The following is a 16716-nucleotide window of genomic DNA, read 5'->3' on the forward strand; positions in this document are numbered from 1 at the left end:
ATTTGATTCATCCAGTGCTGCTTGCTCTTGGACTAGAACATTGATGTTGCTGTTGCTGAGAGACATGTATGCATATAAAGCGGCCAGAAACTCCTGAATGCTCAGATGAACAAAGCAATACACAGTGCCATAAAATAGCCCAGACTCCTCTCTAAACATCTGGGTGCACACTCCTGAGTACACTAATGCATCTCTGACATCAATGCCACACTCTCTAAGGTCTTCCTCACAGAAGATCAGATTACTTTTTTCCAGCTGGTTAAAGGCCAGTTTTCCCAGTGATAGAATGCTCTTTTTATTCCAGTACGGGTCCATCTCATAATGGTCATCATACTTCTGATTCTTCTGTTTGATCTGAAAGATCAGGAAGTGTGTGTACATTTGAGTCAGAGTCTTTGGGATCTCTGTACTCTCTCCATTACCCAACATTCTCTCTAGAACAGTGGCTGAAATCCAACAGAAGACTGGTATGTGACACATGATGTAGAGGCTCCTTGATGACTTGATGTGTTTGATGACTCTGCTTGACAGGTCTTGATCTGTGATTCTCTTCCTGAAGTACTCCTCCTTCTGTGGGTCATTAAACCCTCGCACCTCTGTCACCTGGTCAACACACTCAGGAGGAATCTGATTGGCCGCTGCTGGTCGTGACGTTATCCAGAGTAGAGCAGAGGGAAGTAGATTTCTCTTGATGAGGTTTGTCAGCAGAACATTCACTGAGTTTGGCTCTGTTGTATTATGCAAAATCTCACTTTTCTGGAAGTCCAGATGAAATCGACATTCATCCAGACGATCAAAGATAAACATGACTTTGTATTTGTCGTTGTTGGTCAGTGTGAGTCCCTTTGTCTCTGGGAAAAACTGATGTAGAATGTTCATCAAACTGTGTTTTCCCTCCTTCAAATTCAACTCCCTAAAAGGAATAGGGAATATAAACTTTATATCTTGATTGGCTTTTCCTTCAGCCCAGTCTAGAACAAACTTCTGTACAGAGACTGTTTTTCCAATGCCAGCAACTCCCTTTGTCAGCACAGTTCTGATGAGTTTGTCTTTTCCTGGTAGGGGTTTAAAGATGTCATTACATTGTATTGGTGTCTCTGGTGTTTCTGTTCTTCTGGACGCTGTCTCAATCTTTCTCACCTCATGTTCATTATCAACCTCTCCACTTCCACCCTCTGTGATGTAGAGCTCTGTGTTGATCTTATTGAGGAGGGTGGGGTTTCCTTGTTTTGCTGTTCCTTCAAATAAACACTGATACTTCCTCTTCAGATTTGATTTTAATTCATGATGAAGAATTACAACCCGGTCATCTAAACAGATTGAAAATCAAATGATTAATTATGTCCATTTAGACAACAGGAATAGAAATATTGTCTGGAATATATTATTAGACCTGAAGACTCTAATTAGAGTGCAGAATGTGATATATGGTATTAAACTTAATTTTTTTAGATTTATATCCCTTTGACATCACTCTTGTATTATATTTACAATAAAGTATAATCCTAAATCTCAGATGTCTTACTTTTCTCCAGTGTGTCAGCGAGGTCATTGTAGTTCATGTTCCTCAGGAAGTTCAGTGTGATCTTCAGAACTCCCTCTCTGACACTGACCTCATCCTTCAGATCCTCAAAACATTCCGACATCTCCTCAGTCAGACTTTCCCTCAGTCTCTTCAGTTCATTCTTCATAAAGGTGGTGATTTTTCTCTCAAGGATCTGAAAGTAAAATAATGTAACAAAATAAGAGTAGATTAACACTAATGTGCACACAATAGTATATAAAATAATTTTAAAATAATTGAAATGCAGGTCACTGGTCCCCCTATGCATAAGCATCTCTTTAGTGATCTTATCCTAAATTTTGACAACTGTATCATCTCTCAGAACTTTACAGCTAAAAACCTTGGTGTGATTTTTGACTCTAGTCTCTCGCTAGTCGATTATATCAAAAACACAACCAAAACTGCCTTTTATCACCTCCACAATATCACTAAGATTAGGCCCTTCAAAGTATGGCTGATGCAGAAACCATTGTTCTCACATTTGACACGTATTGCCTCAATTACTGCAATGTTCTGTACTCTGGTTGTTCCAAGAGTTAAAAAGAAGTCCGCTGGCAACCGAGCCTTTTCCTACCACTCTCCCTTCCTCTGGAATAGTCTACGTACAAAAATTAGGGTGGCAAATTCTCCTCATACCCTTAAAACCAAAATTAAACTAATTTAAAAAGTTTTCATGGATCTGAAAAACAGCAAAAAAATAAGGGTAGATTAACACTAATGTGCACACAATAGTATATAAAATTATTTAAAAGCATTACAAAGCTGTTGCACATTAATAAAGGCTGAGTTTTCATTGATATTTGATCATGTAAAGTAATTACTAGTCATATTATACTCTAAAGAAAACCACTTATCGTAAAGCCAGGAGTATAGTGGATACAGTCTGTCTGCCCACATTTATCAAACACATTGGGCTTCTTACCCAATGTCACCTGTACAAATACTGACCATCAAATGACCATTAAGATCAAATTTATCTCATACTGATTCATCAAGTACAAAGCCCACCTCAAATATGGAGACCAAGTCTTGCAGTTGACTCTGGACAGACTGAACACTGACATTCTCTGACTTTGCTTCCTCTGTCTGAATACTGTAGAAAAAATATAAAGAAAAACAGCATACAGATTACCTTAACAGATGTGTGAGTTTCTATAATTTAGAAAGTAAGTGAGAGCTTATTTTGTTTTTAAATGCTTTTATTATTTCATTTGAATGATCAGTGACAAATAAATAGACATCCCTGAGATAGTCCTGTGAGGTTCATGTCAGAATTAAAATAATGAATTAATGTATACACTCGTGTTTACAATGTACAATACAATTTACAATTGGCATTTAGCAGACACATTTAACCAAAGCGACTCATCAATCAGATTAAATTACCCCATAAGCAAAAGATCACAATAAGACTGCCGATTATTTACTGTCAGTATTGCTCTCCTGAAATTCTGTGACAACAAACAATACATAAAATGAGCAAGACCTGCGACATAAGGTTAGTAGATTTTTTTTGTTGTTGTTACTTTCACTACATTAATGGTCAGTCAAAAAAATACACACTGTTCATTGAAATAAAATGTATTCTAACATTTTTAAATCATTTTAAAAATGCATTACCTTAAACATCCTAACATATTTTTATGGATGATAACAGCTGTGTGTAGATCTATAACCCTGACAAGAACAATCAACCACCACATCAACACCATCTTCTGATGGCGCTCTATCAGAGCACAGTTTTGAGTGTTCAATTGTTAAAAAAAAAAAACTTCCTCTGATGGTCACTATTTATATATCTCTGTAATTCACATTATAATTGATGGTACAATTTGGGTAAAAACAAATTTGTAAGCTCATTTCCTGAACTGGGCACCATCTATAGCTGCATTTTCTCATAATTTTTCTGGAATAGAGGCATTAACTAATTTAAAGTAATTGATGTCGTTTTTATGTGCATTGAAATTGTTTTTATAGTTTTAAATGTGGTTTATCTGGTTTGTTTGGCAGGAGCTGTGATGCACCTGACTTGCTCAGTGCCTGATCTGTCTTTATGATATATTTTCTCTATCAGGTATGCCACGAGTTTTATGTATGGATGGACTGATTTACTTATTGTAATGTGTGGGGTTTTTTATGTATATTTCCAATGGCGGACGGCTGCAGTTGTGGCGGACAGCAGTCCTACCCTGCTTCATGTTCATGTTCAAGCACAAAGACACTCTCTCCTTCACCCCCTCTCACAGGTGAGTTTTTTGGTAACTTTGATGACCAACCCTGCTGCATATTGGGAGCAATAATGCACACACACAATGAATTGGGCTAGGTCTTTTACTTAACTTGCTCTCAACAGTTTACACAGCCAAACAGAACACTCCCAACATGAGCGCTGCAATGTGTATAAAGGTCCGGCAGGTGCCGGGATGTACCCAATAAAGATACCTGGGCACGCCACTATTGATACGTAGGGCCACAATTCCACTCTATAACAAAGCCTAATCCCAAGTGCCAACCAAGATGGAACATAATAGGACAGAGTATGCATGTCAGATTACCCTAACAAATTAACTGAATGAATAACAATGTGACAGAACTGTGTGACTCTAGTGTGCATTATTTTGTAAGAAATATGGACCCATTCAAAATACTTTCAACTGTTCTGAACGTGATTCTAATCTAATAAATAATGTTATTAGCTGTGAGAGAGAACTGTGGCCCAGTTCCACATGTAACTGGGACCAGTGAGCCCATCACCACACACCATTATCTTGTTCTGTCTCAGGTTTGTATCACTTTTCATAAGTGAAGCACAAGTGTAAGATTACACTGACCACACCTCCTTATTTACATAAATGACATAATAGCAAGTACCTTTCTCCATCAGGAATATTTCCCTCTCTGAGGTCAGGTGGCAGCAAGTCTTTAGACCGGTCACTCTTCATGGACACACAGCTGGGCACAGGTGAGTCTGATCTCTCCTGTTGAACACTGTGAATAATAAACAGAGAAACACCTGATTTATGAGAGAGATACAGTACATGAATAATCAGGAAAAAAGGGGAATTTGAAAATCAATATATGTAAAATGACTAAATTAATCTTTCAGTCGTTAGTTTGGGACACTTTAATTATTGAGGCAGAAGCAACCACACACAACAGCAAAACATAATCTGAGCTGATTCATAAAGATTGCAGTCAGGGGTTTTCTGATGTGAAATTGTTCACCTGCAGGGATGCTCATGCAGATGACCAGTACTCAAATTAGGTTCTACAATTAACGTCAAATAATTGCTGCAGTAGCTTCCTAGTAAATCTGGCCCTTGACATATTTTAATGGTGCTGAGATTCTCAATGCCATTTTCTCTAACATAGAGAATGTGTCTAACAGTGAGTGTGTGTCAGTAGATACACAGCTCAGATGCAGTCACCAGACTCCACATTAACTCCATCTAACAGCACCATTATAGCACCAAAGTGCTCTATAGAACTAAAAGAAAGATCCCTGAGAAAGAACAGTTAAGTTTAAAATTAGGCTTCTTCTATCTTTTTATGCATTCAGTTACTTTTTCGATCAATAAAACACAGCTCACCTCTCAGCTTCAGTGTGTTTCCCAGACAAAGTAACTTCTTCCTCACATGATCCTAAGACATCCATTTTAATAAACAGTGTTTCTCTCTCTTCTGCTCAGACAGATCAGATTATTTACACAGGCCCTAAATCCTTTACGCCTCCTTCATCCTCACTTTGGAGGGAGATTTTCCTCAAGAGGAGATCAGGCAAATCCACGGGCTCTGAGCTCCATCAGCACACCTGTAGAAAACACACACACACACACGCATCCACACACACACACACACACACGCACACACGCATGCATACACACACACACACACACACACACACACTAGAGTTATTATCATATACTAAAATCAAGACGAAAACTAATGGTTTTGAGATGTTGTAAACTGAAATAAAATAATTTACCCGAAGAAAATGTAGAAGTGAAACTAAACGAAAGTAATAATGATTGCTAAAAAACTCTGAAAAATAAAATAAAAAAAGACAAAAAATAATTGTCGATATTGTTTCAAGACAGCAGATGTGTCCATTAAAGGCTGCGGATGTCACACTCTCAAAATTCTGTGTGTCTATAGCTGACAACCACAAGATGGCGATATAGTGTGTCAGGACCTATACTCACTAACTAATGAAAGTAGGCCTTGTTATCAAGGGAAGAAGTCAGATATGTCAGGGAGGAAGCGTATGCTGTATGGGACTATTTCGAATTTAATTGTGAAAGCGGTAAAAGAAAATGCATGGTAAATTCAGGTAACGGCACCTGTGGTGTGGAAATCAAAGGGAAAAATTCCACAAACTTAAGGCTCACCTTCAAAGTTACCATCGACGGAACTACATATTATTAATGGAAAAAGTAGTAGCGAGACAGAGCTTGACTGACAAAGTTAAAGAGTGGCTAGAATTTAACAAATTTAACAGATTTTTAACAACTTGTAAGTTCACATGTGAGTTCTTTATGGAGTTGTAGTTAACTGCACTGGTAGAGTTGACCTTGAAAACCCATGATAGGCAGATTATTTTTCACGTTGCACAAAGCCTTGACAATTTTTGTCATTAACTGAAATTGCTAAAACAAAAACTGAAACTATAATAAACTAAAATGAAATAGAAAATAGAAATGAAAAGAAATAAAAACTAAACTGAAACTAATGAAACCACTGGTGAAAACTACACGAAAATTCAGATTGAACACAAACATATTATCAAAATTAAAATGAATTTGAAAATGGAAAACTATTATAACCTTCACACACACACACACACACACACACACACAGACACACACACACACAGATATGTCATGGTGGTCTCCTGGTATCTTTATCTACATTTACTGATCTCTTGGGGGAGGATCACACTATTTCTACTCTATAAACCCTCGCCCTCACAGTCTCATCCTGTCTCAGTAACTGTAATCAAACAGTGGGTCATTTTACCACAATATCTTGTTTTCCAAATATTTCCTCCCATAGTTAAATAAGATTTATGATCATTCCAGTGGCTGTGTTTTTTCTCCGTAGATGGGTATTTACATGTAGAATAACCAATTCAAAATGTCACAGCTGTAGCTTAATATCTCAAAATTCCTACTTAATATGTCATAATTCTAACTTAATATAGCACAGTTACTACTGTTGTTAATTCTCATGATAGTCTAACGTTATCTGTGTATCATAAATGTAATTGTCTGCGTGAAAGATGTACTTCCCTCCCACTGTGTCAGCAAGTTAAGTGTGTTATTTTCTAGTTTGCACTATTACAAAATGAGTGAGTTGCTGAAAGAGCAAAGGCAGCGTCATCACTCCAGAGAAAACCCAGCAACTCAGTAATAGATGGTGATGTGTTTTACACTTTACAATAAGGCTCCCTTTTGCCAGTTATAATTGTTAGTAACTCATTAGTAAATGCTGATGTGTTTTACACTTCACAATAAGGCTCCCTCCTGACAGTTATAAATGTTATCACCATTTATTAATGAGTTACTGTGTTTTACACTTCACAATAAAGCTTCCTCCTGACAGTTATAAATGTTAGTAACTCATTAGTAAAAGGTGATGTGCTTTACACTTTACAATATGATTCCCTTTCGGTAGTTATAAATGTTTGTAACTCAAAAATAAATGGTCATAAAAATGAGTTGCCAAGAAATCAAGATGGCTGGGGGAGAATCAACTCAGTGAATGACAGATGCCAAGGATAGATTAGGCCACAGATATCTGAAAGTGGGACCAAGAATAGCAGAGCAGTACACCAGGTAAAGGAAGGTTACCAACTGTGCCATATCTGGAATGCTGTCCTAAAGAAGATACCAACCAACATGAAGCATCACAATATACCACCGGTGTTCATAACAACCTGATAGGTTGACCTTTTCATAGTTCTTGGAACTGCTGGAGGAAGTACTTCCTTTTTTGTGTGTCCACCGAAAGTGAGGACGGTTATAGTTCTTAGAACGCCATTTTAAGGGAGTTTTTAGCTCCTACTTCAGGGTAGGTACTCTCCCAGCACAACAGGAACCATGAGTGATGTAAGTGTACAGTGATTGGTCCAGATGTAAGTGTACCATTGCAACGGGCATTTTTAAAAGTCCGTGTAAAACGTTAGCCGTGTAAACAACAGTTCTTAGCGTTAAAAAAAAAAACCCCAGATGACAGTCCAGGCTTTATTGAGCCTATATGCGACAGAGGAAATACAACGCGATTATGATGTGTCTAAGCGAAATATAAAAGTCTCCACCAGCATTTCCTCTCAAATTGCTACTTTAGGCATACTTTATAAGGGTTGTTACTTATTGTAAAGTGGTACCCAAAATTCAGACAATATCCTGCAATGTGACTTGAGACATAAGAGGAGAGAGGGGTTTACTCTGTTACTCTGTGTAGATGCTATTAAACCAGAACATAAAGAAAAGGCCTATTGATCCAGCTCAGGGAGTTTCCTGTGAGTTACTGTCCCTGTCCAGCAAGTTGTCTCATGTCATCTCTTCCAGATTTACTGCTGTATGTCTTTCATACAGTTTAAAATTTCACTTCCTGTGTGTCTCTGCACTTTTCACAGAATCATCACCAATGATACAATAACGACCTATTCATCCTTTGACACAGACACCACACTCTTAGTCTACTCAAGTTCAGCTGCTTTCCTCTGATCTTTTGCCACTTAAAGTAAAAGTCTTAGACAAAGCAACGTGTCAACAGCTGCAGCCAGGGTTAGGGTTTAGAGCTGTACCAGCCAATCTTTATCTTTTTCAATCCATGAAATATTCATAGGCATTCACTTGCTTCCTCAAGCAGTTAATCACTCATCAAACACAAATCTGTTCAGTATAATTTGCTGTAGTACTTACCGAGTCCTGTTATCAGACAGTCAGGAAATCGAACTCAAAACAAAATGTATTCTTTTTGATTACTTTCATTTTCCCCTGTTTACCATATTGCCTTATTTGGTGCAGTGCTGGTACAGGTCACATGAGTGGGGGGTGGAGTCTGTGAGGGTGTGTCTGTGTATGAGTGTGTTTTACAGGAGCTGGAGAGTAATGGTGCTGAATTACTGAAAGATTTTAAACAGGTTCATAACTCAACAGATCAGTGAATTACAGAGAGAGAAACAGTGGAGACAGAGGCATAGTGCTCTAGTATTTACAATGGCCACTAATAAAGCTGCTTGACTGCCCCAGATGAAAATCTATTTTCCCTTTTCTGAGGATGATAAGAATGTTGAGGTGAAATTAGTTCTCTTATATTTCCCTCTGTAAAGAACACACATGAGCCCAGAGCTCAGTAGATTTGTGTAGTTTTAGAATGAGTCACAGAGCATAAAGAGATTAAGTCCACGTGTACATATACTTCCAAATCACTGCACAATCATAACAGTCTTTCAGCTGAATTCTGTTTGTGTGACTGGAGTCCAGTGTCTGGTGATTGATCTTACAGATCACAGATATCATGTGATAATTCACAGAGGAGGTGAAGAAAGATAGTTCAGGGAACCTGTATTCCTTTAGGTAAGAGTCGTTATAAGTATTTCCTGATGAGCTGTGAGTAAACTTCATTAACACCGTGTTCAGAGGTTATTGAATCATTTTCTTCTTCTTTCCATTTTCCTTTTTATCTTCTTTCTGTGATATTTTGTGCTATGTGCTTGTGTGTTGCCATAGCAGCGAGTAGGGTTGCCGTTCTGTACAAGAGAACGCGGTTGTACTCTGTATTAAATCCATACAGCACGATACAGATTGTACCATATTTTTGCAGTTGGTTCCCAACACACAATAACACCCAAAACATGTATACTTTTTACCTCCCTTTACAGGAGGGAGGTGTGCTTGTTAGATCTCTATTTTTGGGCATTTGCGTTTTGATGCAAAAAATAATAAAGGGTCACAATTATGGTTTTAGGTCTCAGTCTTCTTTACTGAAGTTCGTTGATTCAGGCGAAACAGGAGTGAAGAGGAGAGTCCTCTGCGCACTGCACACAATGTTACCCAGACTGAGTCATAATGTTACTGACTAAAGAAAACGATTTCTTGTGCATAGGTTGGCCTGTGGCCTTGCATGTCTTGGATAACAAATACCTTTTACCCATATCTGAGAGAAAACAAGTAGTTTCTGTGTTTTTTTGAGGTGTTTTTTGCTAGACCCTCACATTTTGACACCAGTAAATGACCAGGTGCAGATGACCATCTATCTATCTAAGTGTGAAGGTAAAAGTTTTATAAGGAAGATTCTATAGATGTGTACAAAGGCAAACAGTTATGCATGTGTGTGTGGCTCAAGTGCATGTTTCTGCTCACCTTAACACCATAGAGAGCATTTTCTGCTAGGCAGCACTATCAGCTCCAAAACTCAGGAGGAGTGGAGTGTGGTGCAGGTAAACGGCCATTTAGATAAATTTACTTAATAAATATTATATTTAATTTAATCTAATCTAAATCTAATTGAAATGTTTTTGATGTCAGTCAGCTACCCTGTAACGGTATGAATGTAGAGAATATTAATACAAGTCTTGTGTGTTTAGTGTGTGTGTGTGTGTTTGTGTGTGGGGTGTGTGTGTGTCCTTGATTGTTTAAATAATATTATGTGTAATTAGGCATCTTATTAAATATTATTAAATTATTAATGAAGATTTGGAACTCTTCTTGAAGCTGAAACATTTTTCAATAAATGTTTCCATTATTCTGCAAGTTTTTCAATATCATCATGTAATCATGTGAGTGCACTGGATGGTATCCTGTCTGGATGTGCATCATTTCTTCATTTTACTTTTTCTTCCCCTTTCTCCGTGTTGGGATATGCCCAGTAAACCACAGATGAGCTTTGCCAGCACATGACTTCTCTGTTATTTGTGAATTCAGTTACTTGCTGCCTAATATGCTTCTGAGAGAGCAGGAGAACTGTGTCACCCTCTGACCCTCTCACAAACACACATCTAAACATGTTCTTTGAAGGCTGAGAAACTATCCAGGCAGTGTGATGTATGTGAGGAGATGGTTGATTGATTTTCTATGATTTGATTAATAACTCTGGGTTGATAGTGGATGTGAGTAAATGCAGGTGAAGTCTAAAGCACACTCAGCTAAGGAACACCACAGCGATATTTATTACTTCAGTTACTGTGTAAGGGTGTAAGGGATCAAGTGTGAAAACACCCTCTAAGAGACACACATTTTAAACACGCCCTGTTCTGAAGAGGCCTGTCTGTCATTTGATGGTATTTCAGGAGTTGGACTCGGGTGGTACTGACCCACAGCAATGGAAAAGGAAAGTCCAGTTCATGCCAAGGCCTCTCTTCATCAGGTTTTCTCAGCAAAATGTGCCTTATCTTAGCCAAAAGAGTTTTACATCGTTTTTTCTATGCTATGAGTTTTGCTTTTCTGTGCTGTGAGGTCTGCTCTGCATTTTCTTTGTTTTTTGGTAATAGGTTTGATGAGGGCAGGGTTGTTCATATGCTGAAATACCCTTTTTGTAGGAGGGTTCACTTGGGTTATGTAGACTCCACACTTACAGAATTAGTCTTATAAACAATTACACTGCTATATTTCACAGTTATTGCTAATACACATATATTATCTATCATTGCACAGGTGATATTATGCAAACCACTCAGCAATAATGAGTGTCACTAAAGTAATATCACTGATTATTAAGGGGGTGAACCATGCCAGAAAACATAAAATGGTCCTTAACTGCCTTTGAAAAAGAAAGAGCAAGTATCACCTTACCACAGGAAAATCATCTGAATGATTCTGGGCATGAGAAACTGGGAAGTGAGAAACTGGGAAGTGAGAAACTGGAAAACTGAGTCGGGTGATTTGTTCTTCATTGTTGTCATGTAGAAGAGGTATCACAGTATTTAATTAAAAAAGTATCCCTCTTTGTAGATAAATGTGTGTATACGGCTGATTTGTATCAATAACAGACTTTTATATGGGAAATATATTTTTATAGGCTGTTTGCATGCCCCTGACATTTTTGAAAATGACTACTCTCCGAAACAGCTGCTTCTCCCACATTCTGATGTATCGTAGCTGGCAATTTTAAGTGGTTGAGACCCAGTGGTTGAGAATTACCCAGCTGTAAGAGTAATGGAAAATCCCTCACAGCCAGAGAGTTGTGCACTGCCTTTGGCCTATTTGATGTTTGTAGGGAACTACAGCCTAAAGAGAGAGATTTTACTTTCTCCCATCCTCCTGTCTCAAATGCTTTGGGACAGAGGAATGTGGAATTTGAACGTGTACATTGTCTGATTATGCACCTATCCATTTCATTATATAACCTTCACATCGAAACTCATCATATTGCCGATGGCAATGAAACTGATCCCAACACTTTTGAATAGCCAGCCATTTGAACATTTTAGTAAAGAGCAACTGATCAGGTTTATGATCACAAACAATGGAAATGATGTGGGGTCATTAACAATATGTGAGTCACCCAATGCTTATTTAAGAGTCGCAATTATTTTTTACAGTACAGCTAGGAAGACGGAGGCTATGAGGGAACAACTAAAGCTACAGGAGGAGCTGAAGGATTTGGAGTCAGAACTTCAGAAAAAACATCTACAAAACACTTATTAAAGAAGATAGAGGCAACCAGATGGAGCTCTTGACCAATAACTCACAAAAAAGGCAGAGTTAGCCCTCTTTTATCTGTGATACATGTGATAATGAGCTGTAGTCTGAGCAACAGCAACTCAGATGTCCTCCAGTATGTGTGTGTGTGCGTGTGTGTAATGTGTGTGTGTCTGTCAATGACAACCGGTCCTAAAGCCAAACCCTAACAAGGTGGGAGATGCCAGCCTTATATTTCAGATCACTGGGATAAATGGACTTTTGTAAATTTCTTCAAACAAGAAAGGGCTTGCCTGTAAAGAACAGAAGTTTTCATTTCTTCATTTGACTTTTTCTTCCCCTTCCTCTGTGCTTGGATATGCCCAGTTAACCACAGTCTCCTGACACAGCAGTCTTCTCCGCTGAGATTTGCTAGCACATGATTTTTCCGATATTTATGGAGCCAATCATTTGCTGAGTTTCCCACACTATGAGTGAAGTTGTATACTGAGTTATGTTATGTGTACAAATTGGATGAGACACTTCAGATAGGTTGGCTTAGTGTTGATTTAAGTATATTTGCCTTTATCAGAGAAAGAGGAGATGAATGCAACCAGGACATAGCCCTGCCCCATCCCCAAGCACAAAATCACACACACTCTCACACATGCTTCTGAGAGAGCAGGAGAACTGTGTCACTCTCTGACCCTCTCACAAACACACATCTAAACATGTTTTATGAAGGCTGAGAAACTATCCAGGCAATGTGCTATATGTAAGGATGCGATTCACTGATCTCCTGTAATTTGATTTATTACTCAGGATTGATTGAGTCATTGTGAGTAAGGCAGTGAAGTGATTATTTTTCAGGGTGAGATGATAACTATTCCTTACAAGAGCTTTGAATCATAACGAGTAATCTTACATTTCTTAGGCAAACTCAACGATAAAATAAAACAAACTCAAAGCAAATCCTTTGAAAAAATGTTGTCCTGCTGATGTCTTCCATGATGGTGTAAGTGTAGGCAAACCTGTGTTTTTATTCAAACTCTTACCCAATAATACTCACTACCTCAAGAACAATCAGGAAAGTGTTAGCTTTCCTCTGCGACACATACAGTCACTCTACCTGCTACTGTAGCTCCTGTTGATGAGTAAGAGTAGATTCATCTGATATGTTCACCAGTACATATACTATACATTTGATTTTATATCTTCACAAGTACATATACCAGGCACCTGAGTGCTTACTAATTAGATAGCGTTTTGCAAATATTCTAAATAGCAGCTCCAAATGTAAACAATGCTGTTGGAATGTATAAACATGAATCTTGTTATTGTAGTGTGTATGTGTCTGTATGAACAGATAAATTATTTCATAGGAATCATAAGAGTAAAGTAGAGACAGACATACTAAGAGAACATTATTGTACACACACACACACACACACACACACACACACACACACACACACACACTTAACATTATTGATGTAATTTACTGTTAGTTTAGTCTTTGTGTGTGGAATCAGAGTGTGGTGTAAAGACAGTGGATGGAACACACATCATAAACATTTCAGGCTAATGGGCACTGGAAACAGCCTCTCTAAATCTTTGAGGAACCTATGCTTCTGATGTCACTAGAAAACTCTGTTGACCACTATATCATACTGGGTTAGGTTTACTCACCTCAGTGTCTCTAGTTTACAGTTTGGATCATCCAGCAGAGCAGAGAGCAGCTTCGCTCCTGATTCTCCTGGTTTATTCCCACTCAGATCCAGTTTTCTCAGGTGTGAGGGGTTTGATCTCAGAACTGAAGCCAGAGCAGTACAGCCTGTCTCTGTTACACTGCAGTAACACAGACTAGAGAGAGAGAGAAAGTGTGTGTGTGTGAGAGAGATTAATGATACTTTTTTGTGATTTAAAGTAAATTTTATCATGTTATTTCTTTGTCATAATTAATATTATTCATCAGTTCTGCATTGGATGAGATAATTCAAAATCAGGATGCAGAGGAAGTTCGAGAGGGTGGCTTTGTAACAAAGAATAAAGAAGGATAGGATGAATTAGAGACATAAAATTTGCATGATATCTGTGGATTTACTGCTTTGTTCAACCTACTGGCAGCATCCTGATTTTGACCTTTACCATTATATGCCTCAGTGAAAGAGGGCTGTATTCCATCTCAAATTTCTCAGTTCAGTGCCCAATATGTATAACTTGCCCTGCATACCCCTCAACAAATCAGAACCCATAATTTCACATGCCTCATTGTGGATTTTGTTTCTTTATACTTACTTTAAGACCAAAGTTGAGAAGATTTGAACTGTTATTTAAACCCTTAGTAAAGTTTTTGGCGATGTGTTCTTATTTCATTCTCAGTTGGTTTTAGATGTTTGTATGTCTATTTATAAGTGCACAGAGCTTGTATGTTTTAATGTAAAGTTTGCATTACAACAATAGCCTTTGAGAGTACATTTGTCACAGCACCATTATGACTGTTATATCCCTAAATGTTTTGCTATTGAAGTTTATCTGTACTCTGTATTTGCTTTTAAACATGAGCATACTTTTGGCACATACACTGCAATACTGGACAGATGCCTGGACAGCTTCATTCTACTAACCTTATATTTGCATTTGTTGTATGTATGTTCTCATGCATATTACATTACTTAACTTAACTGAGTGGAAAAACAGTTGACACACATATGAAATGCTCTGTCATGTGGTCATTTGACAGACATTTGAACTAGATCAAAATTTGTAGTGTGATGCCTGGTTAGAACTACGGCACATATTTTTCAACCCCATTTTCAGTGCTCAGACAAGGCTGTGGATATCACTGTAGTCCAAGATAAGAGTTGAATGTCCCTCTTAGACCATAACAAAACACTTTAGTGTTTCAGTAGTCAAAAAGATGATGTAATAAAAGCATTTAGTTCTGAAATTGAAAGCAATGGTTAGTTCATCATTCTTCCTGATTACATGTACCCGTCTCCTAAAAGATACATGTTTCAGTTGAGGAGACTATTTGTTTTCATGCATGTGTTGATGGGTGTATATGTACAAGTCAGTAATACAAAAATCAAAGATCTGTGATAAATATGATAAATATCTTCCATATACACACAGGTCATCAGTCCCATTTTAACAAGGAAATACATGCTTAACCTCATAGCACTAGTAAAGACAAATATGCCATAAATCTGCTATAAAATGTATTTATATCTGTATGTTTACATATGAATGACAACATAGCTACATGTTCAGAAACACAAGGCTAACATTTATAAAAGCATAATGCATAAAACAATATTTACAGCACATCATAAGCTGAAAATATATTTTTTTATTACAACCAATAAAATAATGTATACATAATATATATGCCTACCCTCAGTTCACAGAGACTGAGAGTCTAACAGCACTGATGACATCAGAACTGCAGCCTCTTAAAGTGACAACACAACCCATTTACCAACACATCAGTGTGATCAGTTCCACTGAATGATATATACATTTTGAACATGCAAAAAAAAAAAAAACCCAAAACAAAGTTTGTTCAACATTGACCAGGATTTGGTGAAGTTTCAAGGAAAAGAAAAGGATTTGATTGGCAACCTGATTACACAAAATAGCTTGACTGACCTGGGATGACAAAGCCTCTACACTAATTTATAGGCTCCATTATTTTGGCTGTGTGGCTCTATACAATTATATGAGTTTGTTCATGGTAGGTTTGTATACAATACATAAAATACATTAATGCATTAATGGCTTATTTGAAGCAAAGTTGTGAAGATGTCTACTTTGGTGCGTCTGTTGGAGTTGAGTCCAACATGAATCTCTGCTGTGAGGGGAGAAGATGTTGGTGATACATGTCAAGTCTTCACCCTCCCCCAGTTAGTGTGGGGCTTGTGTGGCCAGTGGAGAACAGAGATACCAGGGTACTGGACACCGTTAAATTGGTCACCATTGTTTTAAGTCCATTTTGCTGTTTGGGTCGGTCTTAGGGAAACGCAGAGACACTTAACTGACACTTATCTGACTTGTATTAATGGTTGTAGTCTAGAGAATAAACTAAACAAGCTACTTAAGACTGGTCCCTAGTTTAATACATCCCCATGTGTTGGACTGTATGGCCAAACCTGGGGAGTGCAGATGGCATCTCCAGGAAACTGACTAAGTTAAAACACGATTTCCTTTTGTGTTGTATCCTCAGAAGTTCAGTGGTGATGATGGCAGCATGTGATTGAGCCAAAATAATGAAAGAGAAAAGTCTGTAGAGAAGAGACACTGTCCATCCAGAGAACGTGGAGGCTGCAGAAGTTCCCAGCAAAACCATTTAAACTGGTCTCCTCTCACTACAGCTCATCAGTTCTCTTCTTAAAGAGACCACAGATAGACAGCACCCTGCAGCGTCTCATGTACATGTTAGTGTCTTTCCCTACTACACCACTATTATAACCTGACTGTCATACTTTCAACATTCTATCAGTGATGCAGTTGACACCCAGGTAAGAG

General features: G+C 37.9%; 1 protein-coding gene across 1 annotated transcript in view; it reads right to left on the reverse strand.

Annotated features, from left to right (window-relative positions):
* Positions 1 to 16716, reverse strand: part of LOC115826583 (NACHT, LRR and PYD domains-containing protein 12-like) — a 59836-nt gene that overhangs the window by 23594 nt on the left and 19526 nt on the right. The gene's annotated exons all lie outside the window — the stretch shown is intronic.

Source organism: Chanos chanos, chromosome 13, assembly GCF_902362185.1.
Source record: "Chanos chanos chromosome 13, fChaCha1.1, whole genome shotgun sequence".
Taxonomy (NCBI): domain Eukaryota; kingdom Metazoa; phylum Chordata; class Actinopteri; order Gonorynchiformes; family Chanidae; genus Chanos; species Chanos chanos.